This window comes from Aotus nancymaae, unplaced genomic scaffold (genome assembly GCF_030222135.1).
Source record: "Aotus nancymaae isolate 86718 unplaced genomic scaffold, 86718_ANA_hifiasm-v0.15.2.pri h1tg000036l, whole genome shotgun sequence".
Classification (NCBI taxonomy): Eukaryota; Metazoa; Chordata; class Mammalia; order Primates; family Aotidae; genus Aotus; species Aotus nancymaae.
Genome location: NW_026988450.1, coordinates 31,044,162 through 31,071,614, shown reverse-complemented (window position 1 = coordinate 31,071,614; position 27,453 = coordinate 31,044,162). Strand labels below are relative to the sequence as shown.

Below are 27,453 nucleotides of genomic sequence, written 5' to 3'. Positions count from 1 at the left end.
CCAGGCTGGTCTTGAACCCCTGGGCTCAAGTGATGGTCCCACCTTGGCTTCCCAAAGTGCTGGGATTCCAGGTGGGAGCCACCGCTCTTGGCCTGCTCCTGCCCTTCCATCTGTGCATTGGAGTTGCCTCTCCCTGTGGGCAGCTGCTGCACCCTGAGTGCCTGGCACAACTGTGGCCCTGAGGAGGTGCTCAAACACGGGACTCCCCGGGGGCCTCCGATCTGGGTGGCTCCCTTGTGTGAGGCACCCAGATGAGGCAGGAAGCAGAGCTCTGTGGGTCATGTGCCGCCCTAAGGGATGAAGGCTGTCCTTGTTCTCTTGTGAGCCAGGCTTGGCCACTCTTCCAGGGGACCCACCCCCACTGCCTAGCCTGGCCAGCAGCGGCCTTCCTGTCCCTGCCCGGAGTTGTGTCTGCCACATGCTCTGAAACTGGCCCTTTGCTGTGAGGTCTTGAAGAGCAGGGTGTGTGTGAGTCACCCACCACTGGGGCCTGGTAGGGTGGGGAGGCATCTAAGCGGGACTGCTGCCAACCCACTTCTGGGTCTGGAATGGAGGGGCCAGCAACTCACTCCACCTTGAGGTGCAGATGGGACGCCTCAAAGAGGCCTTGGCCATCCCACTGGGCTCAGGAGCACCAGGGGTTTATCAGGGATTGTGGCTGGGAGCAAGGCCAGGCCCTGGGGCTTCTGGTCCGGCTCTTCTTGAAGGGTGGCCTGCAGGATGACCTGGTATCGGCCCGCGGGTGTCCCATGGCCTCATGCATCTGATGTTCTTGCCCTTCAGCGTGACCCTCTAGTGCCTTCATCGGCTGCCATAGAGCTCGTGCTGGTAGAGGACGTGAGGGTGAGCCTGGAAGAGGTGACCATCTATGACCATCTTGGCTTCCAGATACAGCCCTTGCCCTGCCGGCTGCCTGGGTAAGACAACCGGGGGACCCCGTCCCCCTCCAACACACAGCCCAGCTCTCCCTGAATCTGCCTCCTGCAGGTAGAGCTCCACCTCAGAAAAGACTCGGGTAACTTCTTCCTCAATACCAGTGCTGCGGAAAACATCAAGATGGCCTACCAGGAAACCAGGGCCATCACCATGGTAAGTTTGGGTCATTGGTCCCCAGGGTGATTTTCATTCTTCATCTAGGCCATCGTGATATTCATAGATTGGTATTTTAAAAGCTGTCGCTTAATCTCATCAGCTATAACTAGCAAAGCTGTTAGAGTCTCTGATTTATTCTGCAACTTTAGTCATTTTCCTGCTACCTTTGTGATTTTTTTTATTTTTGAGACAGGGTCTCACTCTGTTGCCTGGGCTGGAGTGCAGTGGCAGGATCTTAGCTTACTGCAGCCTTGACCTCCTGGGCTTAAGTGATCCTCCCAACTCAGCCTCTGCAGTAGCTGTGACTGCCACCACCCAGCTGCGCACACCACCACACTCAGCTAATTTTTTTATTTTTTGTAGAGACGGGGTCTCGCCATGTTGTCCAGGCTGGTCTCGAACTCCTGGGCTCAAGGGATCCACTGGCCCTGGCCTCTCAAATTGCTGGCATTACCGGTGTGACCCTCCACACCCAGGCTGCCTTTGTGATTTTCATTCCATGTCCACAAACTACCCACACTGTTCCCTAATGGTTTCCTTTCTGTCAATCTTTTCATTAAAATTAAAATGTTATTATGTAAGCAGCACTCTAACAACAATAAAGAAAATTGCTTCTAAAGAGGTTGCACCTTTCTCTGTTTCCCCAGGTTGATTTCTTGACCCTCTCCCTATTCTTGCAAGTGTTGACTTATCTGTGCTTGTGGCATGGAAGAATTTAGTGTTCTGTTTTCCACTATCTTACTCTATTCTCACTTTTTCTATTTCCCCATGTTGATAGGGAGGCTGGCTGATTATTTTTATGTCATCATTTGAACTTTTGCCATTCTTTTCTAATCAGAGTGTTTGGATGGTCAAAATGTTTTTGTTCTTTCAAAAATATAAGGAAGAATAGAATGAAAAGAGTAAAAAACAAACACTATGAGACACGTCTGCATATCTGCACGATGGGTTATGATGCAATCACAAATACAGAACTGACTTTAGAAGGGAGCTCTTACTACTGAAAGTGTAATAAACCCTCTCTAAGTCATCAACCCAAGGCAGCCCAAAGCTCATTGGTCTGATACAACAATGGCAGTGACACCCACCCCAGCATGTCATTAAACCACTGCTGTGCTGTAGCCTTTGAGCTGCTGTGAGCCCAAGACCTGCTTTCCTCTGTTAAAAAGGGTGGTTCCGAATGATTGAGGAGTGTTGCAGTCAGGCCAGCTTCAGAGACTTTCCCCGGACCCATCCAGGCCTGGGTTGATTTGGTGCTTGGTGTGTGGTGGGGACTCAGATGGTGCAGCGCTGTGGGTGGGCTAGAGGTGCCCTGACCATGGGTCTCCTGCCATCCTGATACTCGGGTTTGCTCTTGCCTTTGCCTGGTTCATGGAGGTAGCCCTCACAGGCTCGCAGCAGCGGGAAACAACTTCCTGGCTTCAGGAAAGGCCAAAGTCGGAGTTCACCTTTGCAGTGACCATGTCCCAGAGTCTCCTTTCAGAAACACAGCCAGGGCGCCTTTCTTTGGCTTTTTGCACCTACTGACTGTCTTCACATAGACTGTCACTAAATTAACTTCCTCTAGGGCAGGATAGGTGTAAAGTCGGTGTGGGGAAGCAGCAGGGTGTGAGGAACACAGCTGGAAATGCTGTGCTAAGTGGACCTGGCCCCAAGGTGCAGTGTCGGGGAGTAACAGGGGGAGGTGGAAACTGTGGCAAATGAGCACACTGGCCGAGTCTAAGGGCAGCCACCATGCACCTCTAGCTGATTTCTGTTGTTTTTAATCACATCTGTGTTGAGGTCATTCACATACCATGCAATTCACACACCTAAAGCGTACAGTTCAGGGTTTTTTAGTACATTTTAGAACATTCACAGAGTTGGGAACAATCACCAAACACATCCTCCCCATCCGCTCGCCTCCCCTCCCCTCCCTTCCCTTCCCTTCCCTTCCCTTCCCTTTTCTTTCTTTTCTTTTCTTTCCAGGGTGTCACTCTGTAACCCAGGCTGGAGTGCAGTACTGCCATCTCAGCTCACTGCAACCTCTGCCTCCCAGGCTGAAGCCATCCTCCCACCTCGGCCTCCTGAGTAGCTGGGATTACAGGTGGGTGCCACCGCAGCCAGCTAATTTCTATATTTTACCTGGCTATGGTGGCAACATGATGGGGTTTTGCCATGTTGCCAGGATAGTCTCAACCTCCTGAGCTCAAGCAATCCACCAGCTTCGACCTCCCAAAGTGCTGGGATTACAGGTCTGAGCCACTACTGTGCCTGGCCAGATCAGGCACTTTCTAGACCTTTCTAAAAGCTGTGTCTTGGATTTTGCTTTCCTCCACTGTTAGGTGACGTCCATACATCTAATAGATGCAGAATTTCTAGAAGTTCTGGCACATGGTGGACAATCGTTATGTTATTGGCTCTGAGCTCCCTGGGGCCTGGGGCCTGGGGCAAAATGAGAACCACATTAAGCTACATAGTCTTGTTATCATATCAAACAAGGGGAAACCTTCCTTGTTTCTCAGGAGGTGGTCTAGGTGATAGTCCTGGTGTTAGTGTTTGGCCTGAAGCAGGTCAGTGTTGCTTCCTAAGAGCCTCCTTTTTAGTGGGTGAGTCTAAAGGACTTTAACTTGTGTGATTTGTCTCCTTACTCCAGGGAGACCTCTGGGCTTGTACTCCTCTCCAGCTGTCCCCAGGTGACTAGTCGCCTCCGGAAGTTCTTCATTCATGCACGGAGAGCCCAGAGGCCCACAGCCACCTACTGGTGAGAGGTGCTGGGAGGTTCCTAGGGTGGTGGGGAGGTCCCAGCAAACCATGATGTGATCTCTTCCTGCCCCTTTCTCAGTGCTGTCACTAATGGGATCCCAGCTACTTGTGAGGGCAAGATCCAGACCGCCCTGAAACTGGAACACATCGATAGGGTCAATCTTGTGAGTCCGGGTCTGGGCAGGGAAGAGGAGGGATGCTTCTAGATAGAGTACTCCTACGGAGAGGAGTCAGGGGTATGGATTTGGGATGGCTGGCTCTCCTGTCCCCTAAAACAGGCAAGTGACCGCTGCCTATACTGTGGCCCTGCCCAGAGTCTGTTGGGAGCAGGGAGGGTCTGGGTATAGCTGCCAGGCCTCTGTAATGCTTGTTCCCTCTTGGCTGGCACCACAGTCAGTTCCGGTGAAGGCCCCATCCTGAAAGGACATCATGGAAGGCGTCAAGAAGACTCTCAGCCACTTTCCTGTGTTGGCCACAGGCTCTGGCCGTGCCCTGGTCCAGCTGCAGCCGCTGACAGGTAGGTCTGTCACCTCGGCCTAAGTGGGTGGATTACAATGTCAGGAGTTCAAGACCAGCCTGGCTAAGATGGTGAAATACTGTCTCTACTAAAAGCTACAAAAACTAGCTGAGTGTGGTGGCAGTCCCCTGTAATCCCAGCTCCTTAGGAGGCTGAGGCAGAAGAATCGCTTGAACCCAGGCAGCAGAGGTTGCAGTGAGCTGAGATCGCACCATTGCACTGGAGCCAGATGCAGTGGCTCACACCTGTAATGCCAGCACTTTGGTAGGCTGAGGCAGACAGATCACTTGAGGTCAGGAGTTTGAGACCAGCCTGGCTAACATAATGAAACCTCATCTCTGCTAAAAATACAAAAATTAGCTGGGGGTGGTGGCATGCACCTGTAATCCTAGCTACTTGGGCATATGAGGCAGGAGAATTGCTTGAACCCGGGAGACGGAGGTTGCAGTAAGCCAAGATTGCTCCATTTCACTCTAGCCTGGGAGACAGAGTGAAACTCCATCTCAAAAAAAAACACTGCATTTGGCTCAGGGAGGCGAGGGGCTGGGGAGATAGTGATGATACCAACAGCAGCCTGGGGAGCAATTTGATGGCCCTCAGAGGTGTATGTGACCAGGCCCAGCTGGAGGAGGCAGCTCCAGGCTAGCACCCCAGCAGCAAAGAGCAGGCCTTAAGCCCAGTGGCTTCAACAATTCGGGTTGCATCTCATCATGAGTGGATCCCACAGCCAGGCAAATTGACAGCTGTGATTGTCCTGACCTGTTTGTCCCTTTCTGGATGCAGGAGCCATAGTACCAACCTCACTGAAACCATATGGTCTGAGAAAGGGGGTGGTGTTTCCAAAGGACAGGGGGAGGGGTGATACTGGTCGGACAGAAGGAGCAGTTGCCCACCGTCTCTCCTGGCTCTCCTCTTGCTCAGTGTTCTCCAGTCAGCTGCAGGTGCACATGGTACTACAGCTCTGCCCTGTGCTTGGGGACCACACATACTCTGCCCATGTGGGCACTGTCCTGGGCCAGTGATTTCTGCTGCCATCTGAGAGCACCAAGTGTGAAACACAGGTACTCCAGCCCACCTGCCTGCTGCTTTCTGGGAGGTAGAGGGAGAGGTGAGCATGGGCAGCATCTCCAGACCTTAGCTGTGTAGCTTGCGACTATTGGGAGGCAGCCCATTTGGCTCCCAAGGCTCTCTCTGTACCCACATCTTGCTGTGTGGCCTTGGGCAAGGAACACCTGCTCTCTTGGGCTTCATTCTGTCCATCTGTTCAATAAGGGAGTTGAAGTGGCTGATTTTTTTTTTTACTTTAAATTCTGGGGTACATGTGCAGATCTTACAGGATTCTTACATAGGTATACACATGCCATGGTGCTTTGCTGCCTCCATCCCCCTGTCACCTACATTAGATATGTCTCCTAATGTTATAGCTCCCCTATTTCCCCACCCCCTGCTGTCCCTCCCCTAGCCCCCCACCCCCCAACAGACCCCAGTGTGTGATGTTCCTGTGTCCATGTGTTCTCATTGTTCAACACCCACTTATGAGTGAGAACATGTGACGTTTGGTTTTCTGTTCTTGTGTCAGTTTGCTGAGAATGATGGTTTCCAGATTCATGGCATACATACTGCCATTGTCTAGAGCTCACTCATGTCTCACCAAGCTGTGAGAGGGCTGGGAAACGCAGTTGAGCTGTGCCTAGGAAGAAACTGATCGGGTGACCTCTTAGCCAGTCTCTGCTGCAGTGTGAGTGCCTTGTGAATGTGCAGACCTGTGTGCAAAGAGGAAATGATTAACAGCTGCAGAGCAGGGAGGAATGGAGGAAGCGCTCGCCTTACTCCCATTTCCCTTAGAGCTGGGTACTCAGCTGCTTGGAACATGTGGGGCTGAACACAACATGCCTCTCCCATTCCAGGTCCTGGATGAAGCCCTCCTCAGATGCCTCCAGCTGACCCCCTCCAGACTGCCCAGCTGCCCTTGCACCTCCACCTACATCGGCTCCTCCTCCCAGGCACCAGGGCCAGGGACACCCCCATCGAGCTTCTGGCGCCCCTGCCCCCTTATTTCTCCAGGACCCTACAGTGCTTGGGGCTCCACTTACAATAGTCCTCCTCTGTCCCTGACCCCTCACACACATACAAAGTAAGGGTGGGTCCTCCGGCCAGGCCCAAGGAGAATGAGGTCAGTGCTCAACATGCAGTCAGGTTTAATCCTGGGCTCATCCTGGACAGGCCACTTGCTTGCTGTGTGGCATTGGGAAAGTAACTTGACCTCTTTGGACTTGTGATAATAAAAGTTCCTACCTCGTGTTATGATTCTGAGGATTTGCTAAGAAAGTAAATGTTTATTACGGACCTTGCTTTCTGCTGAGTTGACTACATAGTCTTTTTATTTGGTGGTTTCCATCCTGATTGTGGCTGGGAGATGTTAGATTTGTGTGTGTGTGTGTGTGTGTGTGTTAAAATACATCTAAAACTTACCATCTTGGCCAGGGGCAGTGGCTCACACCTGTAATCCCAGCACTTTGGAAGGCCAGGGAGGGCAGATCACTTGAGCCCAGGAGTTTGAGACCAGCTTGGGCAATGTGGAGAAACCCTCTCTCTACTAAAAATAGAAAAATGAGCTGGGCATGGTGGCGCATGCCTGTAGTTCCAGCTACTTGGGAGGATCACCTGAGCCAGGGATGCGGAAGTTGCAGTGAGCTGCGATCACACCATGCCACCTCACTCCAACCTGGGCCACAGAGGAAGACCCTGTCTCAAAATAAAATTTACCATTTTAGCCATTTTAAGCATACAGTTCTGTGGCATTAGTGTACTCACATTGTTGTGCAACCAGTACCACCATCCATCTCCAGAACATTTTTCTTTTTTGAGATGGAGTCTTGCTCTGTTGCCCAGCCTGCAGTGCAGTGGCACAATCTCAGCTCACTGCAACCTCCACCTCCTGGGTTCTTGCAATTCTCCAGCCTCAGCCTCCCGAGTAGCTGAGACTACAGGTGCACACTGTCACACCCCGCTAATTTTTTTTTGTATTTTAGTAGAGATAGGGTTTCACCATATTGCTCAGGCTGGTCTCGAACTCCTACGCTCTGGCAACACCTGCCTTGGCTTCCCAAATACTGGGATTACAGGCGCGAGCCACCATGCCTGGCCCAGAACTTTTTAATCTTATAAAACTGAAACTTTGGCCGGGTGCTGTGGCTCATGTCTGTAATCCCAGCACTTTGGGAGGCTGAGGTGGGTGGATTGCCTGAGCACAGGAGTTCAAGACCAGCCTGGGCAACATGGTGAAACCTCGTCTCTCATAAAATACAAAAAATTAGCTGGGTATGGCAATGTGCACCTGTAGTCCCAGGTACTTGGGAGGCTGAGGCAGGGGAATTGCAAGAATCCAGGAGGCAGAGGTTACAGTGAACCCAGATAGTGCCGCTGCACTCCAGCCTGGGCGAAAGAATGAGACTCCGCCTCAAAAATAAAACTTTGTCCCCATTAAACACTAATTCCCCCTGCCCCCAGCCCCTGTTAACCACCATTCTGCTTCTGTCTCTATGAAACTGACTATTCTAGGAACCTCATAAGTGGAGATGTCACATCTTTTTCTTTAAAAAATTGTGAAATAGGGCCAGGTACGGTGGCTCGCACCTATAATCCCAGCACTTTGTGAGGCTGAGGTGGGTGGATCACAAGGTCAGGAGATTGAGACCATCCTGGCTAACACGGTGAAAACCCGTCTCTACTAAAAATACAAAAAATTAGCTGGGTGTGGTGGCACGCACCTGTAGTCCCAGCTACTAAGGAGGCTGAGGCAGGAGAATTGCTTAAATCTGGAAGATGGAGGTTGCAGTGAGCCAAGATCGCACTACTGCACTCCAGCCTGAGTGACAGAGTGAGACTCTGTCTCAAAAAAAAAAAAAAAAAAAAAAAAAAAAAAAAAAAAACTACCTGAAGGGGTTCTTCTGCTCAGTTGAGGTTGGCAATGACTGCCCTGGTTTGGGAGAATTACTTGCTTTTCAAGTTTACCTTGCATCCCTAAGCAATGCATTTGTATACATTGTATATAATAATGTAATTATTATATTACGTTGTATATTATTGTATTACGTTGTATATAATAATGTATACAAATGCATTGTATATAACAATGCATTTGTATACATTGTATACATTTGTATATAACAACCAGTGTTATACATGCATCCCTAACCAATGTATTTCATTTTGCCTGGTTTTGAAGTTTCTGAAACCACACTGTATATATTCTTTCATGATTTGCTCTTGCTCCTAATTGTAAAGGGCATCTGTGTTGCATGGCATGTGGTTTGAATTCCAGAGTTGGCATAGACCAGTTAGGTCATTTGGCTGTTACCACAATGCTGCTCCTGGTGCGGTTACACAAGGATTTCCAGATTAGAGTGTCTGGCCTGGTGTGTTCGTTTGCTAGAGCTGCCATTAACACATTAACACAGCCTGAGTGGCTTAAAACAACAAACGTGTTAATAGTCTCTTGGTTCCAAAGGCCAGAAGTCCCAGCACAACATCACTCTGAAGGCTTGAAGGTGAGAATCCTTTCCAGATTCTCAGATGGCTCCAGGTGTCCCTTGGCTTATGGCTGAATCACACCAATCTCTGCTTCCATTTTTTCTTTTTTAAGTTTTTTGTTTGTTTGTTTGTTTGTTTTGAGACAAAAATCTCTTGTTGCTCAGGTTGGAGTACAGTGGCACAATCTCAGCTCATTGCAACCTCCGCCTCCCAGGTTCAAGTGATTCTCCTGCCTCAGCCTCCCAAGTAGCTGGGATTACAGGTGTGCACCACCAGCTCTGGTTAATTTTTGTATTTTTAGTAGAGATGGGTTTTCACCATGTTGGCCAGGCTGGTCTTGAACTCCCGACCCCAAGAGATCCACGTACTTTCACCTCCCAAAATACTAGGATTAGAGACCTAAACCACTGTGCCCTACCTGCTTCCATCTGCACATGGCTTTCTCCTCATGTCTGTCTGCTCTTCTTTTTTTTTTTTTTTTTTTTGAGATAGAGTCTCACTCTGTCACCCAGGCTGGAATGTAGTGGTACAAGCATACCTCACTGCAGCCTTGAACTCCTGCCTCACCTGAGTAGCTGGGACTACAAGCACACACACCACACCCAGCTAATCCTTTTAAAAATTGTAGGCCGGGCATGGTGGCTCACACCTGTAATCCCAACACTTTGGGAGGCCAAGGAGGGTGGATCTTGAGGTCAGGAGTTCAAGACCAGCCTGGCCAACATGATGAAACCGCTTCTCTACTACAAGTACAAAAATTAGCCAGGCATGGTGGTGCACACCTGTAGTCCCATCTACTCAGGAGGCTGAGGCAGGAGAATTGCTTGAACCCGGGAGGTGGAGGTTGCAGTGAGCCAAGATCACGCCATAGAACTCCAGCCTGGGCAAGAGAGTGAGATTCTGTCTCAAGAAAAAAAAAGGCCAGGCGTGGTAGCTCACGCCTGTAATCCCAGCACTTTGGGAGGCTGAGGCAGGTGGATCACCTGAGGTAGGGAGTTCGAGACCAGCCTGACCAACCTGGAGAAACCCTGTCTTTACTGAAAATACAAAAATTAGCTGCACATGGTGGCATATACCTGTAATCCAGAGCTACTCAGGAGGCTGAGGCAGGAGGATTCCTTGAACCCAGGAGGCGGAGTTTGTGGAGAGCTGAGATTGCGCCATTGCACTCCAGCCTGGGCAACAAGAGTGAAACTCCGTCTCAAAAAAAAAAAAAGTGTAGAGATGGGGGCCGGGCTTAGTGGGTCATGCCAGTAATCCCAGTACCTTGGGAGGCTGAGGTGGGTGGGTCACATGAACTCAGGATTTTAAGACCAGCCTGGGTAAAATGGCAAAACCCTGTCTCTAGAAAATATGCAAAAAAAAAAATGAGCCATGTGTGGTGGCACGCGCCTGTAGTCCCAGCTACTTGGGAGGCTGAGGTGGGAGGATCATCAGCTCAGGAGGCAGATGTAATGAGCCAAGATCTTGCCACTGCACTCCAACCTGGGTGACAGAGTGACACCCCGTCTCAAAAAAAAAATTGAGATGGGGTCTTGCTATGTTGCCTAGGCTGGTCTTGAACTCCTAGCCTCTCCCCCAACATGCTGGGATTACAGGCATGAGCCACTGTGCCCAGCCTTCTTGCTCTTTTATTTTTTAAAGCGGGGTCTCAGTATGTTGCCCAGGCAGACTAGTCTCCAACTCCTGGCCTCAAGCAACTCTCCCACCTCAGCCTCCTTATCCGTGTGTGTGTGTGTGTGCGTGTGTGTGTGTGAGACAGAGTCTCTCTTGTCTCTGTTACCAAGGCTGGAGTGCAGTGATAGGGTCTCCAGTCACTGCAACCTCTGCCTCCTTGGCTGAGGCAGAACTGCTAGAACCCAGTGGGGTGGAGGTTGCAGTGAGCTGAGATCTCGTCACTTCACTAGAGCCTCAGCGACAGAGTGAGACTCAAAAATAATAGTAATAATAATTAGCTGGGTGTTGTGGCACGTGCCTGTAATCGTAGCAGAAGAACTGCTTGAACCCAGGAGGCAGAGGTTGCAGTGACTGGAGATCATAAAACTGCACTCCAGCCTTCATAACAGAGACAAGAGAGACTCTGTCTCTCTCTCTCTCTCTCTCACACACACTCTCACACACACACACACACACACACACACACACGGATAAGGAGGCTGAGGTGGGAGAGTTGCTTGAGGCCAGGAGTTGGAGACTAGTCTGCCTGGGCAACATACTGAGACCCCGCTTTAAAAAATAAAAGAGTAAGAAGGCTGGGCACAGTGGCTCATGCCTGTAATCCCAGCATGTTGGGGGAGAGGCTAGGAGTTCAAGACCAGCCTAGGCAACATAGCAAGACCCCATCTCAATTTTTCCTTTTTTGAGACAGTGTGTCACTCTGTCACCCAGGCTGGAGTGCAGTGGCAAGATCTTGGCTCATTACAACATCTGCCTCCTGAGCTGATGATCCTCCTACCTCAGCCTCCCAAGTAGCTGGGACTACAGGCACGTGCCACCACACATAACTCATTTTTTTGTGTGTGCATATTTTGTAGAGACAGAGTTTTGCCATTTTACCCAGGCTGGTCTTAAAATCCTGGGTTCACGTGACCCACCCACCTCAGCCTCCCAAAGTGCTGGGATTACTGGCATGACCCACTAAGCCTAGCCCCTATCTCTACACTTTTTTTTTTTTTTTTGAGACGGAGTTTCACTCTTGTTGCCCAGGCTGGAGTGCAATGGTGTAATCTCAGCTCTCCACAAACTCCACCTCCTGGGTTCAATGAATCCTCCTGTCTCAGCCTCCTGAGTAGCTGGGATTACAGGGGTGTGCCACCACCCCCAGCTAATTTTTGTATTTTTAGCAGAGATGAGGTTTCATTATGTTAGCCAGGCTGGTCTCAAACTCCTGACCTCAGGTGATCTGCCTGCCTTAGCCTCCCAAAGTGCTGGGATTACAGGCGTGAGCCACCACACCTGGCCTTTTTTTTTTTTTTTCTTGACATAGAGTCTCACTCTGTTGCCCAGTCTGGAGTATTATGGCATGATCTTGGCTCACTGCAACCTCCACTTACAAGGTTCAAGCGATTCTCCTGCCTCAGCCTCCTAAGGAGCTGGGATTACAGGGGCCTACCACCATGCCCAGCTAGTTTTTGTAGCTTTTAGTAGAGATGGGGTTTCACCATCTTGGCCAGGTTAGTCTTGAACTCCTGACATTGTAATCCACCCACTTAGGCCGAGGTGACAGACTTACCTGTCAGCGGCTGCAGCTGGACCAGGGCACGGCCAGAGCCTGTGGCCAACACAGGAAAGTGGCTGAGAGTCTTCTTGACGCCTTCTATGATGTCCTTTCAGGATGGGGTGACCTGCTATCTCAGGAACTGCCAGGTTAGGAGTGGGGTCAGAGGGAGGGTCAGGGCTGTTTGTGGTTTCTGGGACATGAAGATAATGGATCCCCTGTGTTTTTGCCAACTAGAGAGATTGTTTCAGAGAGGAGAAGGGTAATTTTTTTTATTTTTTGTGGAGACTGGGTCTCACTATGTTGCCCAGGCTAGTACTAGGCTCAAGCAATCCTTCATCTTTGGTATCCCAAAGTGCTGGAATTACAGGCATGAGCAACTCTGCCAGGGTTTGTTTCATTTTAAAGGATTCATTTCTGTTCATTTTTAAAAATTAACTCACAAAATTTAATTTGAAGATTTTCCCCATGACTCCAGCATTGGCAAGATCCAACTATCCAGCCCCAGTCGTTCTCCTTTGAGAAGGAGGCATGATTTGCTCTTTATGGAGCTTTCCCTTTTCCCTCTTCTAGTTGCTGGTTCCTTCAGCATCTTGAAATGCATGAATATATCCCTACTTATGCAACCTGAGCGATGTGGCAATCACCTGCTTGGTCATCCATAGTTGCTGATCTGGAGTGCTGTGCTTAGGGATGGGCTGTGGCTCCAACATGCCCTGTTGAAGTAGGTTTTAGCCTTTGAAGTTCTCCTGATTCACTTCTAAGTTTGGACACATCTGCTGCCAACCCCCAGCTGGGATATTCATATGGCTTTTCTCTGATGCTGTCATCTCTTTGCTTTCCTTCCTGTGGTGTTTGCAGCATACCTATATCCCAAATCCTTTCTCTTTTAAAGGGTCTGTTATTGTACTGAGTGGGGAAACATTTAAGGCCTTTCCTGTAAGATTTGAAATAATACTGTAATGCCTACTTTCCCCAGTTTTATTCAACATAATACTGGAAGTCCTGGCCAGAGCAATTAGGCAAGAGAAAGTCATAAAGGGGCATCCAAACTATAAAGGAAAAGTCAAATTAGCCTTATTCACAGGCAGCGTTATCTTATCCTTAGAAAGACATAATGACTTCACCAAAAAAAAAAAAATGGCTAGAACTAATAATTCTGTAAAGTTGCAGTATACAAAATTAATATACAAAAATTAGTAGCATTTATATATACCAACAGTGAACAATCTGAAAAAGAAATCACGTAAACAATCCCATTTGTAATAGCTACAAAGAATATAAAATACCAGAAATCCTAGCCAGAGCAATCAGTCAAGAGAAAGAAATACCAGACATCCAAATAGAAAAGGAGGAAGTCAAACTATTTCTTTTCACAGACAATATGATTCTATACCTAGAAAATCCCAGTCTCTGCCCAAAGGCTCTGTGATGGTTAATATTGGGTGTCAATTTGATTGGACTGAAGGATGCAAAGTATTGTTCCTGGGTGTGTCTCTGAGGGTGTTACCAAAGGAGATTAACATTTGAGTCAGTGGACTGGGAGAGGCAGACACACCCTCAAACTGGGTGGGCATCATCTAATCAGCTACCAGAGAGGCTAGGATAAAAGCAGGCAGAGGAACATGGAAAAACTGGACTGGCTTAGTCTTCCAGTCTACATCTTTCTCTCATGTTGGATGCTTCTTGATTTTGAACATCACACTGCAAGTTCTTCAGCTTTTGGACTCTTGAACCTTCAAACACTGACTGAAGGCTGCACTGTCAGCTTCCCTACTTTTGAAGTTTTGGGACTCAAACTGGCTTCCTTACTCCTCAGCTTAAAGACGACCTATTGTGGGACTTCACCTTGTAATTGTGTAAGTCAATACTCCTTAATAAACTCCCCTTTATTTATGTATACATCTATCCTATTAGTTCTGTCCCTCTAGAGAACCCTGACTATTACAGGCTCCTAGATCTGGTAAACAACTTCAGCAAAGTTTCAGGATACAAAATTAACGTGCAAAAATTAGTAGCATTTCTATACACCAATAATGTCTAAGCTGAGACCAAATCAAGTTCTCTTGGCTCCCAGTTTGGACATTATTGGTGTATAGAAATGCTACTAATGCTTTTGTGGCTTCAAAATAGCCAAAAAAAAAAAAAAAAGAAAAGAATGAAATTTCCACAAACACAGCTAACCAGGGAAGTGAAATATTTGTACAATGAGAATTACAAAACGCTGTTCCGAGAAATTAGAGATAACACAAACAAATGGAAAAACTTCCATGCTCCTGGATAAGAAGAATCAATATTGTCAAAATGGCCATACTGCCCAAAGCTATTTACAGATTCAATTCTATTTCTATCAAACTATCAATGGCATTTTTCAGAAAATTCAAAAAAATTACTAAATTCATTTGGAACTAAAACAGAGTCTGAATAGCCAAATGAATCCTAAAGGAAAAGAACAAAGCTAGGAGCATCACAGTACCCAATTTCAAACTATACTACAAGGCTACAGTTACTAAAACAGCATAGTACTTGTTTAAAAACAGACACAGACCAATGAAACAAGTGAGAACAAAGAAATAAAGCTTCACACTTACAACCATCTAATCTTTGACAAAACCCACAATAACAAGCAGTGGGGAAAGGACACCCTATTCAATAAATGGTGCTGTGATAACTGGCTAGCCATATACAGAGGATTGAAACTGGACCCTTGCTTTTCACTATATACAGAAATTAACTCAAGAGAGTAAAGACTTAAATGTCAAACCCAAAACTATAAAAATCCAAGAAGAAAACCTAGGAAATACTATTCTGGACATCAGCCCTGCCAAAGACTTCATGACAAGGACTCCAAAAGCAATTACAACAAAAACAAAAATTGGTAAGTGGAACTTAATTAAATTAAAAAGCATCTACACATTGAAAGAAGCTATCAACAGAGTAAACACACAATCAAGAATAGGAAAAAATGTTTGCATGCAAACAAATCAACAACCAAAAACCAAACAACCCCATTAAAAAGTGAGCAAAAGACATGAACAGACACTTTTGAAAAGAAGACATACAGGTGGGCAACAAGCAGAGAAAAAAGGGTTCACTATCACTAATCACTAGGGAAATGCAAATCACGACCACAGTGAGACACTATCTCACGCCAATTAGAATGACTTTATAAAAAAGTGGAGAATAACAGATTCTTGTGAGATTGTGGAGAAAAGGGAACACGTGTACACTGCTGGTTGGAATGTAAATTAGTTCAGCCATTGTGGAAAGCAGCCTGAAGATTTCTCAAAGAACTTAAAATAGAACTGCTATTTGACTCAGCAATATCAAAACTTGGTATATACCTAAGGGAATATAAATTGTTCTGTCATAAAGACACATGCATGCATATGTTCACTGAAGTACTATTCATAATAACAAAGACCTGGAATTAACCTAGATGCCCATCAACAGTGGGATAAATAAAGAAAATGTGGTACATATACATCATAGAGTACTACACAGCTATAAAAAAGAAGGGGATCATGTCCTTTGCAGCAAAATGGATGGAGCTGGAGGCCATTATTGTAAGTGAATTAACACAGAAACAGAAAACCAAATACACAGGAACAGAGAACCAAATACCACATGTTCTCACTTATAAATGGGAGCTAAACATTGAGTACACATAGATACAAAGAAGGGAGCAATAGACACTGGGGCATACTTGAGGGTGGAGGGTAAGAAGTGGGTGAGAAATGGAAAACTGTTTATTAAGTATTATGCTGATTATCTGGGTGACAAAAGTATTTGTACACCAAACACTCACAACATGTAATTTACCCATGTAACAAACCTGCACATGTATTCATTGACCCTAAAAGTCGGAAAGAAAAAAAAGAACTTAAAATACATAGGAATCAATTTAATCAAAGAAGTGGAAACAAACAAACAATAAAACAGTGATGGCAGAAGTTGAAGAGAACACACAAAAAATGGGAAGTTTTTCCATGCTCATGGATTAGAAGAATCAATGTTGTGAATATAACACTCAAAGCAATTTATACAGATTCATTGACATTCCTGTAAAAATGTCAATGATATTCTTCACATAACTAGATAAAAAATCCTAAAATGCATATGGAACCACAAAAGACTCTCAATAGGTAAAGCAATTTTGAGCAAAAAGAACAAAGCTGAAAGCATCACACTACCTGACTTCAAATGTTAACATAAAGCTATATTAACCAAATGAGCATGAGACTGGCATAAAAACAGACACACACCAATAGAATAGAATAGAGAATTCAGATATAAACCCAGATATTTACAGCCAACTCATTTTCAATGAAGATGCTAAGAACATACAATAGGGAAAGGACAGTCATTTTAATAAACAGTGCTGGTAGAACTGGATAACTATATGCAGAAGAATAAACCCAGAACCCTATCTCTCACTATACACAAAACAAGACAAATCACAATGCATTAAAGACTTGCATCTAAGACTTGAATCTATGAAACAACTAGAAAAAAAGATTGAGGGTATGCTCCAAGACTTTGGTCTTGGCAGATTTTTGGGGGTATGACCTCAAAAACACAGGAAACAAAACGTAAAACTGACAAATGGTATAACATCAAGCTGAAAAGCTTCTGAAACAATCAACAAAGTGAAGAGACAATTCACAGAATGGAAGAAAATATTTGCTATTTATCTGACAAGGGATTTATAACCAAAAGATCTGAATAGATATTTCTCAAAACAAGACAAACAGACGGCCAACAGGTATACGAAAAGGTGCTCAACACCACTAACCATCAGAGAAACGTAAATCAAAACCACAATAGATGTCATCGCACACCAGTTATAATGGCCTTCATCAAAAAGATTATTATATAATAAGTGCTGGTGAAGAAATGGAGAAAGAGGAACCCTTGTACACTGTGGGTAGGAATGTAAATTAGAATATCCACTATGAAGAACAGTACGGAGGTTCCTCAGAAACACTAAAAATAAAACCACCATACGATCCAGCAATTCCGCTTCTGAGTCTATATCCCAAAGAAAGGAAATCAATATATCAAAGAGATATCTGTAACAGCTTGGCTCACAGGGGATTGGTCAGGAGTGGGAGGTCACACGTTGTGTTCCTAATCTAAAGCAATGCAGCTGTGTGAATTCCCAGCAACTCCTCAAATTGGGCTCAGAAATTGTGAGAACTGTGGACTTTACCTGTTGTAAAAACTGTAGGTATCTGCAGTGGCAATGGTGGCTGGTAAGAACCTTTTGCTTACTTACCTTTTACCTACAATGGGAAGTCCCTTCTGAGTCCAGGCCAGTCTGATCTAGTTGGGGAAGATAGAGCTGCAGAGGCTGCCTACGTGCTGCTCTTTGAGACTTCCAATCAGCACAAGTGCATCTCCATTCATCTCCTGCACTCTAACACCATCCCTTTGGCAGTCCAGTCAAATCTTAGCTGTTTATTCATTGACTTGGTCCTTTCTTGTTGGGGGAAGAATTCTAGGCTTCTCTAGTCAGCCAACTTACTGATGCCACTCCCTGGGATATTGAATTTTATCAAATGCTTTTTCTTTGTCCGTTGAGACGATTATATGGTTTTTGTCCTTCAGCCTATTGATATGATGTATCACACTGACTGACTTGTGTAGTTGAACCACTTTTGTATCCCTGGAATAAATCCACTTGATTATGGTGTATTATTTTTTTGATGGGCTGTTGGACACAGCTTGATAATATTTCGTGGAGAATGTTTGCATCCGCATTCATCAGTGGCATTGTCCTGCAGGTTTTCTGTTTTTGTCGTGTCCTTGTCTGCTTTTGGTGTCAGGGTTATGCTGGCCTCATAGAATGAGTTCCTTTCTCTTCAATTTTGGAAAAGTTTGAGGAAAATTGGTGTTAGTTTTTCTTTAAATATTTGGTGGAATTCAGCTGTGAAGCACTCAATTCCTGGCTGTTTCTTTGTTGGGAGACTTTTTATTATTACCTTAATCTGTTTTTTGTTTTGTTTGTTTGTTTTGTTTTGTTTTGTTTTGTTTGCTTCACCCAGTTGTCAGGCTAGAGTACATGGAGTGCAGTGGCGCAATCTCGGCTCACTGCAACCTCCGCCTCCCAGGTTCAAGTGATTCTCCTGCCTCAGCCTCTCAAGTAGCTGGGACTAGAGGTGTGTGCCACTACACCCAGGTAATTTTTTTTTTTTTTTTTTTTTTTGTATTTTTAGTAGAGACAGGATTTTACCATGTTGGCCAGGATGGTCTCAATCTCTTGACCTTATGATCTACCTGCCTTGGCCTCCCAAAGTCCTGGGATTACAGGCATGAGCCACTGCACTCAGCCTATTACCTTGATCTTATTACTTGTTATTGGTCCGTTCAAGTTTTCTATTTCTTCCTGACACAATCGTGGTAGGTTGTATATGTCCAGGAATTTATTCATTTCCTCCAGGCTTTCCAGTTTTTTAGTGTGTAGTTGTTCATAGTAATCTCTGATGATCTTTTGTATTTTCGTGATATCAGTTGTAATGTCTCCTTTTTCACTTTTGATTATGTTTATTTGGACTTTTTTTTAATTGGTCTAACAAATATTTTATCAATTTCATTTATCTTTTTAAATAACAAACTTTGTGTTTTGTTGATCCTTTGTCTCTATTTTGTTCCGTTCTGCTCTGATCTTTGTTATTTCTTTCCTTCTATGAATTTTGAGTTTGATTTCTTCTTGCTTTTCTAGTTCCTTGAGGTGCATTGTTAGATTGTCTATTTTAAATATTTCTACTTTTTTGATGTGGATGCTTATTGCTATTATAAACTTCCCTCTTAGCACTGCTTTTGTTGTATCTCCTAGGTTTTGATTCGTTGTGTTCTGATTTTCGTTTGATTCAAGATTTTTGATTTCTTCATTAATTTCTTCCTTGACCCAGTGGTCTTTCAGGAGTCTGTTGTTTAATTTTCATATATTTGTATAGTTTCAATGTTTCTCTTTTTAAGGATTTCTAGTTTAATACATTGTGGTCTGAGAAGGTACTTGATATAATTTTGATTTTTAAAAATTTGCTGAGACTTGTTTTATATCCTAACGTGGTCTATCTTGCAGAATATTCCATGTGCTGACAAGAGTATGTGGTCTGTAATTGCTGAATAAAATGTTCTGTCAATGTCTTTTAGGTTAATTTGATCTAATGTTCAGTTTAAATCCAGTATTTCTTTGTTAAGTTTCTTTCTAGATAATCTGTTTTATTCTGAGAATGGGGTATCGCAGTGCCCAACTATTACTGTATTACAGTCTCTCTACGCCTTTAAATCTAGTAATATTTGGTATATATATCTGGATCCTCAGTGCATGGTGCATTTATGTTTAGAATTGTTGCAATCTCTTGCTGAATTGATATCTTTATCATTATATCATGACTTTCTTTGTCTCTTTTTACTATTTTTGACTTAAAGTCTATTTTATTTGATAAAATTATAGCTATTTCTGCTTGCTTGTGGTTTCTGTTCAATAGAGTATCTTTTTCAATCTGTTTCCTTTTAGTCCACATGTGTCTTTACATGTGAGATGAGTTTCTTGTAGGTAGCTTATGGTTGGGTCACTAAAAAAATCCAGGTAGCCAATTTATTTCTTTTAAGTGGATATTTAATCTGTTAACATTCAAGGTTATTATTGATATGTTGGTGCTCATTTCTTCATTTTATTAATTAATTTACGGTTGTTTCACTTATTTTTTATTTCTTTCTCTCTTCTTGTTTATTAGTGTAGTTTGGTGGTTTTCTGTATTGGTAATATTTGAGCTTTCCCTCTTCCTTGGTTGTGTGTTTGCTTTACCAGTTGTTTTTATATTTTTGTGTGTTTTCATGATGGTTGATTTGCTGTTTCATTTCTAGGTGTAGGACCCCATAAGCATTTCTTGTAGTCAGTTTAACTGTGATAAATTCTCTCAGCTTTTGCTTGTTTAAAAAAGATTTTATTTCTCCTTTATTTATAAAAAATAACTTTGCTGGGTATGGAATCTGTGGCTAACTCTTATTCTTTCTGTATTTTGGATATATTATCTAATTCTCTCCAGTCCTGTAAAGTTTCTGCTTGGAAACCCACTGTTAATCCGATGGGTGTTCTTTTATAAGTGACTAGATGCTTTTCTCTTGCTGTTTTTAGAATTCTCTTTGACATTCAAAAACTTGACTATAATGTGTCATTGAGAAGACCTTTTTGTCATTGTATCTGTTTAGGGAAGTAGAAATGTTACATTCTTTTATTTGTTCAAAATAAAGTTAAATCTGGTTCTGAGCTTTATTTCACCCAGGATGCTAAGAAATTCAGTCTTAGTAGGTGGTAGGGAACTCCTTCCCCTTCCTGAGGGTCAAATCAGACTTTTGGAGCAGCAGAATGTTTCCACAGGTAAGAATATTAGGGAAAAGACATTTATGGTCAAAGTCAAAGTCCTCACTTTCCAAGCCTTGTGATCGAGTAGCGTTGACCCCAATGAGCTGAGCAAAGGCATAAATAAGAGCCTTAAAGAGTGGGCTCTGCCTTCTTTCCAGCTTTCATTGCATTCTTGTTGGCACTTCGATTAGAGTTTAGCATTTCTACATAGCAACAGACTCTGGGGGTTCTACCACTCTTGAATATCAGCCCCTCCTCAATCCTTTCCCAATCCTATTGATTTCTCTTGCCCTTGTCTTAGAGACTTGCTCCAGGCCATGCTTTTTTTTTTTCAATGCGTATTTATGAACTTCTTTTATTCAAATATATTTTCACACATCTGATCTAAATACATAATACAGAAGCCTGTGTGACTTGGGCAATGTGGCCCAGGAGGGCCTGAGACAAACACATCCACCTCTAGGCCATGCTTTTAGGCCATGCAGTCAAAAGCAAAGTCCTACTATTTCTCTCCTGAGAGTAAGAGAAACCTCCAGGATAAAACAGCTTGGATAAAAAATGTTAGCGAAGCAGGAAAAAGTTCTCAGTCTATTCCAAGTCTTACATAATAGGAAGAATAAAACTGAATTTATTATATTTATAAATTATTCTGTTGTATATTTTACTGAAGGCTCTTGCCTCACCATAGCTTCCCTTTCTGGATGAACAAAAATATGGGCAGAAAGACCTGTTTCAAGGAGAAATTGGGTGCAGCTGAGAGACATTGAAAGAACTTTGCTTTTGGGGGGACAATGAAAAACTCCAAGGGGATTGTGACGAAAATCTGGATTCTCATGTAGAAAGTACATGCTTTGTCCATGGAATGTGTCTTAAAACAACTAAAGAAGACTAGATGCTAGTTTTTCTTTACTTTTGTGTGTTTAAGTCTGTATTTTAACCAACATATTAAATATTTATCCTGTGTAGAGAATGATAAAGCAGTTACTTGAGCAGACCAATGACCTTTTTAATTAATAGAAGAGTTTTATTTAATGAACTCATTTTGTTGACAATATATTCAAAGCAAAGATGTTACGGCTTAGAGTAAAACTTACAGAAGTAAAGTAGAGATCATCTAAAGGCATATAATTATATTAGGTTCTATTTCAAATAGCAATAAACTAGGCCAATAGAGTGGTACCAAAATAAGATTTTAAAAATCTTTAATAAATTACACATGTTTGTAACTAGAATCTAAAAAGTTACAAACAAGTTAAGTCTTTTATTCTAACTTTATTATCACTAGGGACTTGGACAGATGCATTTAAGAGGTGGCTTGGCAGGTGTATATTTGTTGAGGTGATTGATGGGACTCTACAGGAGCCGACAGCTGTTGACCAGTCAGGTAAAATGCAACAATGTAGGGACAATTGTCAGGCTTTTCTCTTTCTGGCAAGTACCAGGTGGAAAGTAGGTGTATACATTGTTTTTCACAAATTTTAAACCAGTATGTGTACATATCAGTTTTTTCTCAGAAAAGAACTCAAATTTCCTTCATAAAATAGCTCATAAGAACCCACTGTTACTTTTTTTGTTTCATTAGGTAAAAAAGAAAGAGAATAAATGCAAATAAAATAGACATTTTTACGTATTTTTAAGAACAAAAAGCCATTTTCTGATCATTGCTGAAAGAAATATGGTTAAACCTTTGACTTTACATCATCAAAGAAGCATCTCAAGAAACATCCCTTCAAAACATTTATTTATCAAAGTCATTTTTTAAAATATCCTAACTCAAGATAATTCAGTCAAAATGTACTTAAGAAGAAAATCATGAATAATATTAACATGTTTGAGGACATTACACCAGTAACATGCCAGCAAGAGTATACTTTTTTCACTAAAAGAAGCTTAGCAAGTGCCAAAGAGTAATCAAGAATTAATTGCATCAAAATGACATTTGCCAAGGGGATTTTTATGTGATGATTTTTCTCAGATCATGTTTGTCAATCTAAACATTTATGACATTGTTGAGAAAATTAAAAAATAAAAATGTCCAAAACACTTACATATTTTAATTTGAAACTCTTTTATAGCGATTGTCTCTTTTTCCTTATTTTGGTAATGGGTCTTCAGTTGTTTTAACCATAAGATACCTCCTCTTTAGTCAGGCAGTTAGATTATTCACTGCTGTGAGAAGGACATGGAAACAGTAAAATTAAAGCCATGAATCAATTGAGATAAAATTTGTTTCCTTAGAGTTTAATGGAGGAACACTTTAGACTGGCAAAAAAAAAAATTTTTCTCTCTTGCTAAGTAATTTACTTCCTTACAAATGAAACGGAGAATGGACACCAAAACAGAAACTTGAATGACTATGTCAGAATCTATTGAAAATTAAATAATTCATTTGTCTCAGGCAAATTCTCATTTATATTCTGTATACATAGAAGTGACTTATATTTTTTGTGTTATTATTTCCCATAAGCTTGCAGACCACTTGAAACAAGGACTTTGGCCTACTTTTCTGTAATCACAGAAGGAATATATAGGGCTAAAATATAATTCATGCTCAATTGCTGCTTGTCAAGTTATGGTTTTAGTACTATAAACCAATATTTCTCTAAATATACTCTTTTGAGAATTAGGCTCTCTAGACAGAAGCTCATAAAACATAAGCCCTATGGTGAAATAAATCTGAGGAACCATCTGGTATATTCTTACGTTGGAAATTTAGTTTCTGAACTTACATTAAATGAGGCTGTGAAAAGTCCTGTGGTTGAAAAGTTCACTGATGTTTAACCTGATGCTTCCCAAACTAATGTAGTCATAGAATCATATTTTAATATACCACAATCAACCTTCCATGGGTCTATTGGGAAATCTAGTAAAAACAAATAATTAGAGGATTCTATCTTCTAATCCTAGCCTTAGTGCAACATCCAGGACTGTGATTCTGACTTAACTGAAATTTAAAAGTAATCGTAAGAATATTGGGAATAAGATTTAAACATAAAATATTGTAGCTATTCTTGTTTCCTATTCCAGCTCAGAGAATATAGCTATAATCAGTTGTGTCCCTAGAAGACTTCTTTTTCATTTTATCTTTTCACTTTGTCGCCCAGGCTGGAGTACAGTGGTGCAATCTTGGCTCACTGCAACCTCCACCTCCCGAGTTCAAGCAATTCTCCTACCTCAGTCTCCTGAGTAGCTGGAATTACAGGCACGTACCACCATGCCCAGCTAATTTTTTATATTTTTAGTAAAGGCGAGGTTTTGCCCTGTTGGACAGGCTGGTCTGGAACTCCTGACCTCAAGTGATCTGCTCGCCTTGGCCTCCCTAAGTGCTGGGATTACAGACATGAGCCACTGCACCCAGCTGTTGGAAGATTTCTAGAAGATACATATAATAACTAAATATATTAAAGCAGCTAAAGGCCAAGAAACATGATATTCTTTATCCAATACATTTAGTCAAATCAAAATTATAAAACATATCCCAAAGATCTTTGAAGAAAATACCTCCACTGAAATACTTTTTGCTTTCATATCCCACATCAAAAATAAATACGTAATTTTAATAATCTATGTTCAGTGTATGTCAAGCAGAGAAACTAAATTCTTGGTGTGCTGTGTGCCACAGGTAGACTTGTAAAGATGCATGCAAAATTCTACTTCCAGGAATATATCCTATAGACACATGCACATGTGCAAAATTACATGTGCACATTTTTGATAGTATTTATTTATAGTAGCAAATAATTGAAAACAGTTAAAGGATCATCAGTAGAAAACTGTTTTTAAAGGTAAGATAGACCCTCTGGTTAGTAGAGATGCCTAAATATTTTCAGCAATTCCTCGTTCTATTCAGGTGGTATATGGCCTTCTAACCCTTTTGTCCAATGCCATAAACAGAAATAAGTTCTGCCATTTTTAAATGGAATCATTTAATTTTAGTATGAGTCTCGCTAAAATTCTCTTTCCTACTGCTAAAATGACTAGATAAAGCTTGCTGCATTTGCCTGGATGGCTTACTGATGTAGACATGGAATAGAACTCCTGGTCAACTCATGATAAACATATAGCATGAGCCAAAAATAAAACTTTGTGGTTTTAAGCCACTGAGATTTGGGGATTGTTTGTTACTGGAACATACCCTGGGCTATATTAACAGCATATCTATTTAACGGAATGTTAAATGGCTATTCTGTTAAAAAAAAAAAAAAAAAAAGAAAGAAAAGGAGGCTTGGTGTGGTGGCTCATGCTGTAAAGCACTTTGGGAGGCTGAGATGGGCAGATCACGAGGTCAGGAGATAGAGACCACCTTGACTAACATGGTGAAACCACATCTCTACTGAAGATACAAAAAATGAGCCGTGTGTGGTGGTACGCACCTGTAGTCCCAGCTATTTGGGAGGCTGAGGCAGGAGAATCACTTGAACCCAGGAGGTGGAGGTTGCAGTGAGCCAAGATTGCGCCACTGCACTCCATCCTAGGTGACAGTGCGAGACTCCATCTCAAAGAGAGAAAAAAGGAAACAATTTATGTATTTATGGAGTAATGTCCAATATATATTGTCTAAGATATATTGTTAAGTGGAAAAATTAAGGTGCAGAACAGTACACATAGTATAATATGTGTGTGTCTGTGTGTGTTATATATAACATAGAACACCTCTGGAAATATACTCAAGGCCCTCAAAATTTTGATTTCCTGTAAGAAAAAATACTTGATTGAGAACTAGAGTGGGAGAAGACATTTTACTATATGCATGCATTTTTAGTTGTGTGAAAATATTATATATTACAAATTAAATTTGGAGAAACATACATGAATATTTTATATGAATTATTCATTGGGAAACAAATGTCAAGGCCCCCCTCTGAGTGCTAGTCTTATAAATGTGGCATTGGAAATGGGATTTTTTATGCTTCTGATTTGGGATTTTATCACTATTGTTACATCATTCAAGTCAAATCATAAGTAAAGGCTAGAAATTAAGAGGAAAGGCATTAGTCTTACAGCTATGTATTTTTTGCCAAGACAGTCTCCAAATATTAGTTGAAGGCAGATCTTAAACACTCTTTACTCCGAGTTCTATTAGGTTGGGTTAATCTTAAGGCTGCAGTGGCTGGCACAAAATTGACCAAACCTAGATATCAGTATAGCTTAGTTAAACTTTCATTTATTACTGAAGATTTATCTCTACTGTTTCTCATTGGGGTGTGGTTCAGCAAAGTGTTTTGAGCTGCATTCATGTGTGCTTGATACCTGGTCCTTTTGATCCTAGTGGTCTAGATGGCATTTTCACTGGGGCGGGGATGCTTCCATGTGTAATCTTACTAACAGATAATAGAAAGGCCAAGGCCAAGTTTATCTGTTTATGGGGTTGTGCGGACCCATCTAAACATTTTCAGTGTCTTGCTTTGAATAGTTAAGCCATGTTAACTGCATAAAATACTTAAGTGTAAAATTAAAATATGAGAAGGAAAGAATTAAGTATAACTAGTAGTTTACAGTTTGGGAATTCAGGGTCTTTAATGTTGAATTGGCAGAGGATTGGCTAAGAGGGTTTCTCATAATTAGAGTATAATTGATTTAGGATATGATATATGGAGTAGTTTACCATCATTTTATTTTGCAAATACATGTGCTTTCCTATCAGTTAAGATGTTTTTGTTTTTAAATAAATGCTTCTGATTAGCTATATAGAGCAGTCCCCAACCTTTTTGGCACCAGAAACCAATTTTGTGAAAGACAATTTTTCCATGGATGGGGGTCGGGAGAGTAGTGGTTTCATCAGGAATTAGTTAGATTCTGATAAGGAGCATGCAACCTAAATTCCTCACATGTGCAGTTCACAGTAGGGCTCAGACTGTCATGAGAATCTAAGAATCTAATGCTGTCACTGATCTGACAGGAGGAGGAGCTCAGGCAGTAATGCTTGCTGGCTTGCTGCTTACCTCCTGCTGTGTGGCTCCCTTCCTAACAGGCTGCAGACCTGTGGACAAGTAATGGTTCACAGCCTGGGGGTTGGAGACCCCTGGTAGAGAACACTGGTTTCAACAATAATACTCAGGCAAAGTAAATCAATGAGCAGTTAATAGGTAAGTTAGGTGTCAGATGCAATATATCAGTGTACCAGTCTCTGGGACTCCCTTGCTTCTGCCCTCTTCTACGTAGACTCATGGGAATTGATTATTATTATTTATTATTTTTTTAGAAAGCATATAAGTCAAATGGCCATTATCAAGCAAGTTCTTCGTGTCTTAAAATCATGGCTCAACAAACTATGGCTGACAGGAAAAACCTAGCCTGCTGTTCATATGCAAGGTTTTATATACAGAAGTCATGCCTATTCATTTAGGTACTCCCCATGGCTGCTTTTGCTATTCAGTGACAGACTTGAGTAGTTGTCATAGGTAGCATATGGCCTGCTGAGCCTATAATATTTACTCTCAGTCACTTTGCAGAAAAAGTTCTTCAAGCACTGCCTAAGATATCCAGCAGCAAAAAACCGTGGCATAGTTTTTGTTCAAATGGGGAATAAACAGAAACATTTGTCTCTACCTTCTGATAACTCAATAAAATGATGGTAATGTGGGTAGACAGGAAGGTGGGCTGTAAAAGAATTAGAGAATTTAATAAATTTTCTGAAAGATGGAAAGGGCTGGGAACTTTAAAACAGAAATAAAAATTTTGAAAAATCAGGCCAGGCGTAGTGGCTCACACCTGTAATCCCAGCACTTTAGGAGGCTGAGGCAGATGGATCACGAGATCAGGAGTTCGAGACCAGTCTGTCCAACATCGTGAAACCCCGCCTCTATTAAAGATACAAAAGATTAGCTGAGCATAGTGGCGCGTGTCTATAATCCCAGCCACTCGGGAGGCTGAGGTAGGAGAATCACTTGAACCGGGGAGGTGGAAGTTGCAGTGATCCAAGATGGCGCCATTGCACTCCAGCCTGGTGACAGGGTGAGACTCTGTCTCAAATAA

General features: G+C 42.7%; 1 pseudogene; it reads left to right on the top strand.

Moving 5' to 3' along the window:
• The first annotated feature begins 3,841 nt into the window (after window positions 1-3,841).
• LOC135278022 (mitochondrial mRNA pseudouridine synthase RPUSD3-like) lies at window positions 3,842-6,700 on the top strand (annotated as a pseudogene).
• The last annotated feature ends 20,753 nt before the right edge of the window (window positions 6,701-27,453 follow it).